At 30.0% G+C, this 16,704-nt stretch overlaps 1 protein-coding gene and 1 long non-coding RNA gene across 2 annotated transcripts in view; one reads left to right on the top strand and one right to left on the bottom strand.

The window, feature by feature from the left end:
* Positions 1–16,704, bottom strand: part of LOC126852361 (uncharacterized) — a 158,585-nt gene that overhangs the window by 124,784 nt on the left and 17,097 nt on the right. The gene's annotated exons all lie outside the window — the stretch shown is intronic.
* LOC126852526 (uncharacterized) overlaps positions 7,741–16,704 on the top strand; it is a 39,302-nt gene continuing 30,338 nt past the window's right edge. Inside the window, exons 1-2 of the long non-coding RNA XR_007687837.1 lie at positions 7,741–7,938; positions 8,504–8,629. This is a non-coding gene — a long non-coding RNA (uncharacterized LOC126852526). The remainder of the gene's footprint in view (positions 7,939–8,503; positions 8,630–16,704) is intronic.

The raw sequence follows: 16,704 nt of genomic DNA, 5'->3' as shown, positions 1-16,704 counted from the left end.
TTACGATGAAACTAATTAATCTGCTAATTAGCTTAGTTAAACAAGCGATTAGTAGCAGCTGTTACATGACATCAGCACGTCTTGGGCAGTATTTGATGTCGCGGGTTACGATCCCGTCCCTCCCTCCTTGTCAGCCCTCCTTGACATTGCGTGTCTCCCCGGAGGCTCCCTAAGCGTCTGATTAACTTGATATGAAATTATGTCCCATCTTTACACTCTCCCTTAATACTTCACACCTATACTTATGTAATATATAAAAGTACAATAATCCAAGAATCAAACGTTTAAAAGTTTAGAGATGAAAAATGCAATAATTTATAATTGCAATAATTAAAAAAAAAAAATAAAGAAAAGTAAAAGAATTTAAGAATGTATTTTACAAATTTCACTATCTTCAAGAATATAAGATTTAAAAAATTTGAACTTTTAAAAAATATAAAACTGATTTTCTGTGCAAAATAAAATACAATTTCCCAAATCTTAAATCAGCGTTGTCAAATGATATTTGAAAATCGCGATAATTATAATCCAGCTAATTTAAAGATATGCTACAGATGCGAAGTGCAAACTTAACAAACTGAAAAATTCTAGAAGTTCCAAAACTCGATTATTTAAAAACAAAAACACACAGAGTACGCCCGACTAAATCATTTATTATCTCAAGCACTTTGTCATTTTATAAAGCCCTTCTTGACTCAACGTCAAATTTCTCAAGCTCTTCGTCTCTCCCTTAACGGTTCACACCTTGACTCATCCCCTCAACCATGTCGACTGCAAGGCGCTACAGCTGCAGTTCTCGTGTGCATCCGCAAGGAGAGAGGGGTGGAGAAAAGGAGGATTACAGAGAGAATAGGTATGGTGTGAGATGATTGTGGGGGCGAATGTAGGAGGGGGTGGATCGCACATACGTAGCCGGTGTATGCGGTAATGGCGGTGCATACGGTGTACCAGTCAAACGCATACCGTATTGATTTTAATATCTGTGTAGGAAACGCAGAGACGGGGAGGAGAAAGAAGAGAGAAAAACAGAAAAAGAGAAATATAAGTAGAGAAAACTTTCACACACCATTAAGACACCTGTAGCTGATGCACTCTTTATGCATTAGCATTTCGTGTGCGCGTATTAAGATACATCGACGAATCAATTTATCAATTAAAACTTCGCCTTGAGATACGTTTTCATATTTTAATGTCTTGTAATAACATCAAAATGTTCAAAATGTAGCGTAAGTAAAGTCAGCTACAAATCCCGGAGTTTCAAAAAATAAATGTAATTTTATTTTAAAAAACAGTTGTACAAGAGAAAAATTAATTTGCTCATTGAATAAAAATTTTGCTAATTCATGAAACTAATTTCAAACGTGGAAATCTGGGCGGTAGGGGAAGATAGGTTTGTAAATGACGAACGCACTAGTGGTAAGTGACAGTGACTAATTAATTAGTATCGAATATTCCAACCCAACAAGGGCGATTAAATGCAACACCCAAAAGTAATCATCTAGAAATTAATCAGAAGACAAACATAGTAAACAGATACATTAGACTTTTTCTACAAAACGAGCTTTAATCTACAAATAAAATTAAACCAGATATAGTGTAACTCAAAATAATAAGAGAAGAGAAGAAACAACTCCTTCAATGTATATCATTATTCGTATATAAGTAACAAAAGTCGTTAAATAAAAGTAAGTCAAATATCCAAGCATAAAAGAATTAAAATGAATACCACTTGCTTCTATTTTATCGATAAATCGATCAAAACTCAATTGAATTTAAAGCATACTATTTCTAACTAAAACCAGTCATTTTAAATAATAATTTGTTAGTTTTTTATAGAAAGATTATTTATCTAGAATTAATCGTAAAATCTTGGTCTAATATTAGTGTATAACAGTTACTATAATAATAAAGTTAATAATTATCATAAATCGTTAACAATAAGACTTTCTTTAATATTAAAAAATTATAAAAAATAGTAAAACTATCAAACTACTATATTTACTAGAAACACTTATCTAAAATAATTTACATAATTCTACACAATGAGATTCGGAGTTAACAAGAATAATTATTAGACCAAAATATTTTCCAATAATAATAAAACTAATACTTTCATTCAGAAATTATATTCAAGAAAAGACAATTATTTATTTAATAGCTATCAAAAAATTATAAAGATTCTATAAATGTATATGTATATATCAATTATACGACACACAAAAAAAAGCAATAATTTTCTTACAAAATTGGAAAAGTTAATTTTCTAAATATTTACAAGATAAAAATTTAAATTGATGTGTGTGTGCACATTTTTCTCAAAAAAAATTTATATTTAAAATATATTTTAAAAATTATTTAAATATGCACGCAGCATGGAATTATGATACAGAAATATATCTTTGTTTTGCAAAAATTAATATCATATAAAAATAATTTTAACACTATCTAAAAAATTGATAAATAAAATACAAAAATTTTTCACATAAAAAGTGAACATTAAAATTTTAATTTACAAATTATTTTCTTAGAGATTAATTTGTTCTAAGAGTTTTTTTTATTTTTGCAATTCATAGTTTTCTCTGCAGTAAATACAAGTGAATTATTCGAACAATGTGAGATTACACAATCGACAATTATACCATTGAAATTAATTAAGCTCTGTTATTGAGGGCAAGATTTGCATCCATTACATGACTTTGCCACATTTAGCAATTGACAGTGCGTTACTATATACCACATTATTCTACTCCGCAGGATATTGCGCTTCAGGCGAATCTATAAATTATTCCCACGTATTACATATGATATATTGAGATTCAATTACACAATGAAAATAAAATTTAAAACAATTATATAAAAATAAAAATATTACATGATTTTTAACTAATTTTTCTACAACAAAAATATATTGCAAAATTTATAATTTCTTAATGATGATCGAAAAAAAAACTTTTTGAACAAATTAAACTTTAGAATTAAAACTAGATAACAAAATTAAATTCTTGAATTTATTTTAATCAGATTTTAAATTAAGAAAATTTTAGTTTGAAACTTATTATATATATATATATATATATATATATATATATATATATATATATATTTATATAAATTTACAAAGATATATTAAAAATAAAAAATATAAAAAAATAATACATTATTATTTATCATTATTTACTTTTTGATATTTAAAAAAAGATCGTCCAAATTCAAAAAGATTAATTGAAAATATATTCAAGCTTTAGGATTTTTTATTGTTAGGTTGCAATTAAATTAATAGATGTATAAAAAAATATATTTACATTTTATAGATATTTACGAAATAAAAATATTTTTATAAAAAGAGCAAATATAAATAATAAATAATAAATTAATAAATAAATAATACATAAAATATAGAATACATTTAACACAATTTATTCAATTTCATTTATTTTAAAAATCATTGCATATATATTTTGATGCGCAAGAGTTTTCATATTAATTGTAAGACTATCCAGCATTGCCTAAAACATCCCGGACATTCTATACAATGCTTCCTTCCTTCCGTCCCCTGAGAATTCGTCGACAAGACACAGGCTACTGGCGGTAGAACAAGGAATAGCAGAAACAGAGGGAAGGATAGTAGATACGGAACTTCCTTCTTTGTCGGCCAGAGAGTCGAATGGCGGACAGACGGACGGGTTAAATTTGCATGGACGCTTGTCTGCGTTTCCAATTTCACGCATGCACACATTCAGCAGTGCCAGAAATGGTTTGGGCAGTCGAAGGGAGGAAGGGGAGAGACTGATAATAAACGGCGCCGATTTCGGCATAAATCAAGGCCGCGAATCCCGGTGCGCATCTTCGCGAGCGAGCGTAAAGAAAAGGAGAGAAAGAGAGAAAGGGAAGAAGAGAGAGGGTGAAAAGAGTTGGTTCATCGACAACGGTCAAATTAATCCGGCAAGGTTAAACAAGCGGAAACCACCCCCGCAAACCGTTCTCCCTTGCGGCAGAGGATTCCCGCAACAAACCGCTCGGGATTCCTGTTGCATTTGCATGTGTTATTATTACTATTGTTTAATATACATGACATGCCAGAATTATTTGATTCAATGCAAATTTTATTTTTAACGAAAATTTTAATATGCGGATAATTTTTCTTGACAAAAATTTTATTTGAGAAATATAAATTTTCATTAATTCAATTTTTTGATGTTATAGAATGGGAAATTTACAATATATTTTATTGATTTATATTATTAAAACCATTAATATATTATTAATTTTAATAATACGTTTAATATTTAAAATTATAAAAAAATATATATATTTAATTTTTAAAAATTTGTGAAATATCTTCGATTTATCATTATTAATATTGATTGTTTAATATTAGTTAAATAATATTAAATAATATTAAATAAAAGTAAATTTTAAATTATTTATAATATGTATATATTTAATATAATGCTAACAAAAAATTTTGAAAGTAAAAAAATTTTAATATAAAATATAAATAAATATTTATATATAATATATACATATATATATATACATATATATAAGTTTATATTTTTTAATTATTTATAATAAGTTTATTTAAAATATAAATTAATTTTATTTAAAAAATGCATTTCTCTCTCTCTCTCTCTCTCACTTTCTTTCTTTCTTTCTCATTTAATTAATATTATAAATATGAAATTCTCTTAATCGGTTCTCATTATATGACTGGCCTTGAGAAAGAGAGAAAGAGAAATGTTGAAAAATTTAAATTACTCATATATACCAAATTTTTTTGACTCCGCCTTTTATGTCATATTAAATTGTATGTATCTATTTAAAATATATCATCGATATGGTACTTGAGATTTTACAAATTGCTAAAAAATATAAACGCCAGCCATGTTGAATTCGGAATTGATAACGATTTGCAATTGTTCGCAGTATAACTAGGACACGTACGTGATTTTTTGACATATTGATTGCTATAATCGGCTTAGTCGTTCGATTGCTATGGAAAAAAACGTGCGGTGGGATATACATGCACGCATGCATTCATGTATACGTGCGCTTTACAAACTTTCAAACTTTTGCGCGAAATGAACAGATACAAAGTATCTTTTGATACATCAAGTCGATTTAAAAATATGCCAAATCTCACGTTATACTTTTTGCGAAACTAAATGCAAAAATCGTTATTTCATCAAGATTATAAATAAAAAAAAATAATATATTTACTTTGAGTAATCGTATTAATTATCTTAATTATTGTAAAATGCTAACCTTAATTATATGTATAACACGATGCAAAAACCTCTTGATGATCGATGGCTGTAACACCCGATGATTCAGGATAATACCGCGAAAAACCTTTTTGAAAATAGTAGCTCAACACTCGCGACGACGATTAATTTATTCATATAAATTGAATAACGTATCGCGACTATATTCACGATTACAACCGACACTCCCGGTATCTTTTCGCGCGCGTTTTATTTTCGATAAAATAAAAATCGCGGGAAGAACGTGAAGGTATAATACAATAGATCGCACGATACTCTCGATGCATGGCACTCCCGATATTAATCCGCGCAGGTTAGATTCACTCGATGACGCATGAAAATCAAATGGAAAATGCGGAGATATCTCGATTACCTTAGCGAACATCAAGGTTACATTCGCGCGTCGACTGCCGCGTCCCAAACGCAACAAAAACATACACTGAGAAAAAAAAGTTGTTGACTAAATGTGTTCAACTGATTATTATCTTTTTAATCGAAATATTTAAGTATTTAAGTCAAATACGTCATGTTAAATTTAATATGTCGTATTTAACTTAAATACTTAAATATTATTTACGTTATAAAATTACTTACGTTATAAAATGCGCAGGGACTTTATAACAACCGCACAATACATATGTGATAAAGTATTAAATAGCAGTTCGATCTTTTTGATATTAATAATTCGACACCTCCGATTTATTAATTTCTGCACATATTGTTGCCGAGCGAAATACACAAAGCGCGGGACGCGATAATAATGATGAAATTAGATTTCTCACCGAGATGTTCACCGTCGATATAATATAATTGCCACTTCCGATACTCTCAGGTAGATTACACTTCCACATTGATTAATACTTTACAACGATTTATCACTACATATTTATACGATTGATTTTTACGACGCGAGAGAACGCGGAGACGTCCTTACTCTGCGACGACGCAACAGTTAATGACAACATTAGCGGCAACTTCACGCTTTGAACTAGCATTCGACAAAGCTCCGTTGCAAATTTTCGTTTAATAATCATCAGCATCCCGTATACTGGAATCGCTCTAATTAACCCGATACAGTGGTTGTTCGATGCTCGATTCAGCGCTCCATTAATTAATTCTCGGCTACGAGATCATCTTAATCCGTAAAAATCGCGCGAATAACAAAGTAATTAGCTCAGATATAAAGATAGCGCGCTATACTTTTTGAATTCGCCTTTGCGTATTTTTTTAAGAATGCCCCTGCATATTCGAAATTCTTTAAAATCATTAAATAAATATCGTATGTTATATGGCATGACGAAATGTTGTATTACCCTTTATATATGTTACTCTTGTATATCATAGAATGCACTCCTAATTTGATGTTACAAATGTTTCAAAGCGTTTAATTGACCAATCAGGACGGAGAGAGCAAACAATTTCCTTGTCCTGATTAATCAAGCAAACGCTACGAAATATTTGTACATGCCAAGTGAAGGTATATCTATTCGTATAATATCACCATTTCGTGCGCAATTCTATAATTTATAATAATTAATATTAATTGACACAATAATTTCTATTTCCTATAAAACAACGAATTTATAAAAAAAAAAAAAAATTGTAGAAATAACTCTCTGTGATTTATCTCAAGATTAGATGAAAAGTACCTCGGGAAATACGTAACGTTATGCAATCATTTAAATATATATGATAACATTGTAATCAATTAAGAGATAAATTTGATATATAATAATTAATAAAATCGAGATTAATGTAACACATGACAACACGACGTGATAATATAATAGCTGAAGTTTACTTACCGTGAAATCAAATATTTCAACAATCGATCGGCAATCTGATACTCCTCGCTCAATTAAATATCGATACTAATTAACACTTTATGTGATCGCATGATATTTTATTCGGCGTATCCGATACGACATACGCAATATTACATCACACACATACACGATTCATTTTTATTAACCAATTTTTCGAGAAACAAGGATATCGTTACTTTCTTTTTCTCTCTCTCTCTCCTCTTCCTTTCTCTCTCTCTTTCTTTTCTTTCTTTGATACTAGACTGTACTTTATTTGTCTTCATGCTAATATTTAATTGACCAATTAGAAAAAAAGAAATCAAAATGTCCGTATCCTGATTGGCCAATCAAACGCTTCGAAATATTTTGCAAGTGGAATGCCTTTCTAGTGTCGTAGACCTAATTTATGGCGTAAGAATACCGCGAAAATCACCATCATATTAATCAGCTGACGGTTCGTATTAATTTTCACAAATCAAAGAAAGTTTGTATCCACGAATTAATTGTTGTGGAAAAAACAAATATCGAACAATCTTTGTATCGGATTAATTGAATTTGCAAGTTCAACGCAAGAATACTCTCGAAAAATCGAAGAATAGTGGATCAAATATACTGGGTGCAACTTCAAACCGCAAGAAAATTGGCGCCATCGTCATTAGTCTTCGCGACGCCATTGAGTGAGGACGCTTTTCGCGGACTTTCGTCGTAAGAAAAAAAGCAAGGTCCTGCGTACATATTAATATCGAGAGTGCCGATTTAAACGTCGTGTCGTTATCGCAAAGTGTTGAATAATATCGAAACGCGATTTAATCGGACATCGGGAATGTTAGATCTTGATGACGAATGTCGAAATAATCCGGCGGCGACAAGTATGTACATACATATATATATATATATATATATATCATCATATATATTTATACATCATATATATTATATACATTTCATCATAATTTGACTTGTCAAATATCGGTAATATGTGTGAATTAATGTCGAAAGTATCGAATTACACATATCGCGCGTATATAATTACACGTATGTGGTGTTCAGTCGAATCGTGATTATACACAGTACATTTTATTTTATAATCTGTAGCGCAGATACTACAGCTGTTGATGCCCGAAAGTTTGACCTTGTCGTACAAGTCCAGAATCAGCGCCTCAGTTGTTGTTGCGTACACTTTTTTTATACATATTTACTTACTTGACATACGACATATATCCGTATTTTCATAATTTTTACACGTCATTGTGTACGTGCAGATTAAATGTTGGAAGTGTTAAATATATATATATGTATCGGGTTGCGAAATTTGTTATTGTGTTTTTGCCGCGATCGCTATTTGTCGAAAATAAATCACCAATACGAATATCAGCAATGTATTGAATGCAATTGTAATACGTGATTGTAATTAATCGGGTATTTTGTACACAGGCATATAAATCTGCATATCGGAACGTGTCGCGAGTGTTAATCAAATGCTCCCGAGGAATATCGTTTTTCGAAATCAGCCCAAATCATCGAACAGATCATCGAGAGATCTTCATGGTGTTAATTAAGGTCAGTGATTATATCAAGATATTTGATTTTATATTATGACGACATTCGTGCAATTCTACAATGAGATTTATCATTGATATGCATTAATATGATAAGCAAAATATAATATTATTATATTCAAGAATTTTATATAGAGCACATAATTCATATACAGTGATAATATTTTCGTATTTAAACATTTAAGTAAATTTTAACCTTTGACGTTTTCCTCTCTGCAGCTGTAGAAAAAAAAATTGATTATACCTTATTGTACATGCAAAATTACATTCAACCATTCAGTCATTTAAAGCAAAACTATGTGATATCAATTTTGCAATGATATTTTGATATGCAAAATCTAATATATTATTTTAAAGAAAAGTTTATTATAGATCATAATTCAAAGATAATTTTTTAATACTTAGATATTTAAATTTTATTTTTGACGTTCTTCTCTTTCTGTAAAAACAGCTGTAGTATAAAATTGATTCTCTGTTATTGCAAAATTACATTCAAACATTATTTTATTTGTTTAAAGCAAAACTATATGTAGATATCAATTTCACTTTTCACAAAAAAAAAATCTATAATTTTTATTATAATAAATATTAAATTGATATCCGTTTTATTCATCTTTATCATTATTATTTTTCTTTTTCTTTTTTTTTTTCTCACTTTTATTATTAACGCATACATATTCTTTAACGGAATCTCTCAAACAGAAATGCCATCGCGCGTCTTCCTTCGACGTTGCTTTCACGAGCGTTTCTCTTATCAGAGAAATGCTAGGCGACACAATAAGACGGAAATCTGCTGGAAGGAAGACGTCATGGGTGGAAGGCAAGAGGAGAGTTTATCTCAGAAATAAAAGTACGAATAAATAAAACGGAGAACGAATGCACGAATATTCGTACATTAGCCTCCGCGAGAATGCATTCAAGGATGCCATACTCTTGGTTGCATCCTTCGATCAAGCGTATGCATAGAGATCTATGGATAAAGACATCGAGCATAGAAGCGTGGAAAGTATATGGATACTTTAGGCACATCGACATTTTTTCCTCTTCTCTCCTTCCCTACAATACTTTGCTGCTTATTTTTATTTTTTTATTGTGAAAGGCTTAATTAGAAATGCAATAATTTTTAATGATTAATTTTAAAATACTACAAATTTTATAATCATATACTTTCATAGTTTGATATAGTGAAAAGAAATTATAATACAACAAATTTTATTCGTTATTAATGGAAAAAAGATCTAAAAAGTTTATTAGATCTAAATTAGTTTATTAAAATCTAAAAATATTTTTCCATGAAAAATATAAATATAACATAAAATATAAAATTTTGTTATTACAACAAATTTTATTTTATAATAAATTTTGTTAAGAAACGTCTTTTCAACATAGTCCACAAAATATTTTACACATTATTTGTACGATCTTTGGTTTTTCGATATTTTTTGCTAAAAAAAACAAATTTAATAATTAAAAAATCAATATTTAAAATAGCATATATACTGAATTTATGTATTTGTATTGTATTATATAGCACGTGAATTAATTTTATTTTTGGTTAATAAACACACAATCGATATTGTATATTATCAACAAACAAATATCTACTTTTTGTCATGAATAGGATACTTTAGTGGAGCATTTTCGTTTCGGTCACAGAGCCTCTCAACGTGCAAAAGCCGATAGTAACAACGTTGCTATTTTATTTAAGAACGAAAAGATGAAATATTTAAATATTTGGCTGGAAACAAAGCGATACCGTCCATTTTCGATTTATGAACTTACGTGAGCAGCGATCGACCGTCTATTTTGAAAGATTTAAGATTTACGCAGTTAGAAATGCATGTACTCTTGTGTTAACGCGCGCGCGCATATACACACACACACACACACATAATAAATAAATAATTATCATAAAATACAAAATTGTAAATAAAATACAAAGAGTGTTCTAAATTTAACAGGCAAGCTCTGCTCTCACATTTTAGAAACAAGAAAAAAGCATTATATATCAGCAGCTGCGGAAATATACTTTGTTAAAAAGATAAAGTTATCATAAAGAAAAAAATAAGAAAATAATTTTGCAAAAATTTGATTTGAAAATGCTGATTGTTCTTGCCAGTGCGAGCCACTCTTACTTACCGAGTACAAATTTGATAAATTCGTCAATTAATTATTATTCGTTCCTTCCGAACAGTCAAAATTTGATCATTGAAAAAATTCGATATCTCGCACGAGATACATCTCTGATTTTATTTCTTATTTCTCGCGATTTTCGCTCCGATTTCTGGCTTATCCTCGCATCAGACTGTATATTTCAGGGAGAGCATAGAAAATGGAAACGGAACCAGTTTTGTGTCGGGACAAATTAAATTTCAGCGAGCCGACGCGCGCATAGACGTGTTGTGCGAGCGTGAGCGAGTAAACTCAATCGCGCGCGAACGAGACATGAAACGTACGCACGTATTCACGCATGCACGCATTCGCGTATCCGCATCATCCTGGATGCACCGGTGTGCATTATTCGCGACGTGTTAGGGGATTTCGTAATTCTCGCGAGAGAAAAAGAGAAAGAGAGAGAGAGAGAGAGAAAGAGAAGACGGAGAGAATCCGAGGAGGCTCTGAGAGACGAAAGCATGAAGGTTTTTACGTTGTTCTAAAAATCTCCGAGCATTCGTGAGACTGCAACCCAAAGCCGTGTTACGATGTATACTGATGCAAGTATCACATTGTCACGTATATTGACAAATGGAAAGTCAATATTCTTATAACAAAAATGTAATATACATATTGTTGTGTGTATAACATTACATATTAACAAATTTGATAAACTTAATTTCATAAATATGGAGAAAATACAATTAGAAAATACGCAACACCATATTTGTTTAAATTTAACGTGATTCTAATAACCTGATGTGAGCTTATGATCTGATAATTTTATTATAAAAAAATCTTACTTATACACACGCATAATGATATATTATAACATATATATAAATTTAAAAAATTCAATAGATTTTATCTTGCAGAGAAAAAAAAATTTTTTTATTAAGAAAAAATTATGAATAAAATTAAATCTACTCTTTTGTTTAATTTATCTAATTTAATTTGAAATAAATTTTATTTTGACAGAAATTTATTCAAAATTTATAAATTGTAATTTATTTGATTAAACTTGATATGCATATAATTCACATTTTATACAACATAAATAACTCCATGTTACATTAACGCATTATGACATGAGGTACTCTGGCACGTGTTTCCGCGAGTATATTTGAGAACCATGTAACAGGAGGAAGTGTTACTGGCATCTGCAAACTATTCTTCACAATGGGCAATAAAGGCTCACAATGATCTTCTCGCAGCGGGAATAAATCGTAAAGTAGACATAAACTGCAGTTTACAGTGGGAGCGAAAGAGTTAACAACTAAACTTCAAATCAAAATCCTACTGACATAAAGACCGCTTGAAATTAATCCAAGAATTATAGCATACTCGATATCATATCAGAAATAGAGTTACCATCAAATTTATAAATTTTAATAAGCATTTAACATTTTTTATATATGTATATTTTTTTTATAAATTCTTGTTTTTCCTTTTTACTGATCATTAAAACTTTTAGTAATTTCAACATTTAGGATTACACATTCAAAAGTTTGCATTTCGTAATATCGCCAATAAATAACGTAGTTGCGAGCAGGTATAACTGGACAACAATGATATACGACAGTTAAACATACAATTGTCTGTAAATAAATACTGTTATCGATTAACCAACCCAGCAACCATTCTGATAGTTTAGCATACTCGCGTGGTATCATCAATCATCGAAAATTCACGATAGAATTAGACAAGACGCGATATTTATTTATGTGATGCAATTGACAACGATATTGTCGAATTTCGCCGTGTTCATCAATTCTTTTGGTATCTGAATATACTTGATAATTAGATAAAAATATTTCGCCTCTTAATGTTTGTGAACATTTAATTTTTAACTCTCAAAGAAAAACAGGAATAACGCTAGTTAGATATGCGAGCCGCGCATTAATTAACAAAAATATAAATTCCCTCTGCGTTCGGCGAGTTATTAAATTTCACTGTAAATTTAAAGTATTTCGCTTCTCGCGAAAAATAAACGCGAACAAAAATGATATTTTTTTTTACGAGATAATGAAAAAACGATGAGGGTGAAACTGTTCCGCAAAATCGTGGACTTTTTATACAATATTTTAATTGTCGCGATATTTTAAATATTTGGATAGTTTATTGATCCAGCAATTGATAACGGCATTTTATTCGCGAAATGTATTTCATTAAAAAAATATTATTCAATTACAAATATTAACTTTATTTTTAATGAAAGAAATTTTACAAAATTCTTGATAAAATGTATAAATTTTACGGATATATAATAATTATAAATAATTTTAAATAAATATATACATAATGTATTATACCACTTACTGGGAACATTAATGAAGAAAAAAATTTATAAAAGAGATTAGGTAAAAAAATATCGAGGTAGAACGAATAAAAAATAAAGAAACAAATTGAATTAGGTAAAAAGAAAACAACTGTGAATCGTAATTAAACTTAAAAATTTACGGGGAGAATTTTTTCGTTATAACTTTCGCGAGAGAAGGAGAGGAGAATGGAGTATTTAAATAATGTAATAAAAATCCAATGATCGGCTTCTCACACGTTGTTATATTACTTTCATAGTGTTCGTTAAGCGCGTCGTTTGCATAAGTCGGCATCGCTTTTCCGCTCAACACAGTTTCATGCAACAACGAGCAATGCGCCGTGCCGCGCCGTGCCGCGCCGCGACGCGGTGCAGCGCACCACGCGACGTCGCCTCGCGCGGAAAAAAAGAGGAGCGCATTCCCACGTGAAATTGCATCGTGCGCGCCGTGTACGCGGCCGGGTTTATTAGCGTCGCATTATTTATTGTCCGCGTCGCAACGCCCTAGTTGCGATAATCGAGCCGACGCTTGCGAGCGCTGGCCGCACTCGCTTTACCGCGCTCGAAATTTTCCTGAAAAATCTCGAAATTATCGCGCGTTAAGATAATTACGTGCAGTATCGGTAACGCGAATATTCTTTCTCGGGCAAAAAGCATTAATAATCATGAAAGTACGTAGTAATTTTATAGATGATTATTGTTGTAAAATTATCTAATATTAAAAAACTAAGAAAAGAAAAGAGGAAAAGAGTGAATTTCCGAATTAAATTTTAAAAATAAAGATGTATTAAAAAAAATTATATAATTTTATGTATAATAAATACTTATATTAATAAATAGATTAATTTTTTTTCTTTGATGATAATTCTCGTAGATTGTTTACATCAGGGAATATATATTGGGATTCGAATTAGAAATACTAAATAATTGAAATTAATAAAATTAGTAATATTTGAAATCGATACATCTATATTACGCAATCGCTACTCAAATGTCTTTTAATCCCATCGCTCTTTTTCACCTTCCCGCTAAAAAACTCTCAGAGGACCCTTTAGGTATTCCCTCACTTACGCATTGCAGAGTCATTTCTCGAAGTATCGAAAACTCTCGAATGATAACTGTCTTGGGACTAAAGCAAAGGACAGAACAAATCGTTATATTCGATTCGATTGTCAAAGTTGATTAAAGTTATCAACGTAGTTTTTTTTTATTTTTTAACGGAATATTTTTCAACAAAATTTACTCTACTAAGTTTACTTTCTAACTTGTATTAGAGTATAATAAGTAATAAAAATTTTTTAAATAGCCCATCTCAATATGTTTCACTTGGGGTAAAGTAAATAGATAACACTATGTAATGTGTGATCAATATAAAGAATCCATGATCTTTATTGCAAACAAGCAGCTTCCATAATAATATAGCAGTTGGGTCTGCTTGGTAGATATAGATGCTGTACTTGAGGCTAACCCATCACTCGTGACGGAGGGAACCCTCAAGGTTCCCCAATGTTTTATGACCGATCTCCCACTTATGATTCAGTATGGGACTTAATTACACATCTATCAAAATATAACAGAATAGCGTGACTTGTACAGGGTGTTCCGTAAATCATGGTACAATATATGAAGAAATAATTGCTTGCAGGAGAAATATAGGCTTAAAAACATAAAATTTTTTATTCGTTATGTACTTTGCAAGAGAAACAGTTTTGAATATGAACATAGTGTGTGTGTGCGTTATGTACTTGCCAAACAATTTTATTGGCTCTTTTTATATATAATTCTGATAAAAAAAGCTTGTCATGCTATATCAAACATGTTTATAAAACAATAACTGTCAAGTTTCAAATCTTTTTATTTTCTCTTTAACAAATTTCCAACATTAACAGCAAAGAAGTTTAGAGAAAAGAGAGAGAGAGAAGAAATTAAAAAAAGAGATTTTTTTACATTCAAATATAATATCCATAAAAAAAATTGCGTGTTTATTATTATTTATTAATATTACTTTCAAAGTTAACTGCATTTCTGCAATAAAATAAATTGCATTTTTATAAATGCAATATAGATCCATATCAAAAATAGCTGTTAACTCAATTTGCCAAAAAATATTACTAAAATCTCTTTCAAAACAAGCGATTCAATTGTTTATACAAATCACGTAGACGACACAGTGCGAATACAACACGATGGATATTAACTGCATCCGGCGTCGAAAAAACAAGCGACTTTTGTTGCTGGCGGCGCTATTGATATTTTGTATATCGTACATATTGCTCGTTAAGCGGCCTTTCCCGAAAAATACATCAAAGAATGATTTCGCATTAAAGAAAAGCATGTAATATTTTTTAATAATTTGATTTGAATGTAATTAAATATAAATTTGAAAGTTATTATTTTGTTATATATAAATTTAAAATTTATTATCATTTATTTTTATTTTTAATAAATTTTAATAATAATTATATAAATATATATACACATATATACATACATAGATACATTCATACACATATACATATATATATATATATATATATATCGATGAAGAGTTGAAAAATCCACTGTTCGCCGCCGACGGCACGTACATCTCAGTTTTCATCATTTACGTGATCGCGACGTTCCTTTATGGATCCATGAACAAGCGTACATTGCACCATGATGGAGTATCGGATTTGTGTCTTACGTCGAGTAATCGCTGCGCGTATATAACCGCATAATGCGCCGCCACTATGCCGCACTTTGTCCATGCGTATGTTTACGACATAAATATTTCAGCTGTCGTTTTGCCTCTAAGTCTACTTATTGGCGGTATCGGAAAGTAATATCGTGGCGTTTCTAACTTCAACTATTATTTATCGAGTACCAAAACATTTGCAAAAATTAAATCAATAAAATTTTGAATAAATTTGATATTGTCTATCAATTGTTAATAATTATAACTTTTGATGTCTCTTTTTTTACTATATTTTATTACAATAAATTCTCTCTCTTGTTCTAAAACTACAGATATCAAAGATTAAAATTAAAATAATGATTATTCGAATATATAGAGAAATCAATTTTCTTAATATTTAAACAATCAAAAAATTTTTAAACAAATCATTTCAAGTGCAAAAATATCAAAATTTTATATTTTATATAATAATTAAAAACACTATCTCTTCTCTTTCACAAGACTTTTGAATCATTTAGTTACCAAGATATAAGATATGAAATCTTCGTGTTGAAAGTCAAGAAGAAGAAAGATAAAATTGTCAATATTAATTAAAGGAAAAGAAGACACATCTAAACTTTCAGCTATATTTAAATATATAATCAATTTAAATATGCACTAGAATAAAATTTTTAACATTTCTCGTGTCCTTTAAAAATTCAGTATCATATGTTATTTTTAATAAAAAATGTAGAGAAATTTTTATCACGATCCGTGATCCTATTTAAACCTACTCAAACCTACTTGTCCCAGTATAAACGTTCCTCTATTCAGTATAAACGCTCCTCTATTCCCGGACTAATAATTCCTGACCGATAATTTCTCCAAATTTCCGACAAAATTACGACTTCCTTCGGTAACTGACTCGGCCCTTTGCTCCCATTGGGGGTAC

This window comes from Cataglyphis hispanica, chromosome 1 (assembly GCF_021464435.1).
Source record: "Cataglyphis hispanica isolate Lineage 1 chromosome 1, ULB_Chis1_1.0, whole genome shotgun sequence".
Taxonomy (NCBI): Eukaryota; Metazoa; Arthropoda; class Insecta; order Hymenoptera; family Formicidae; genus Cataglyphis; species Cataglyphis hispanica.
Note: the sequence above shows the minus strand (reverse complement) of the source record. Positions and strands in the feature narration are given on the sequence as shown.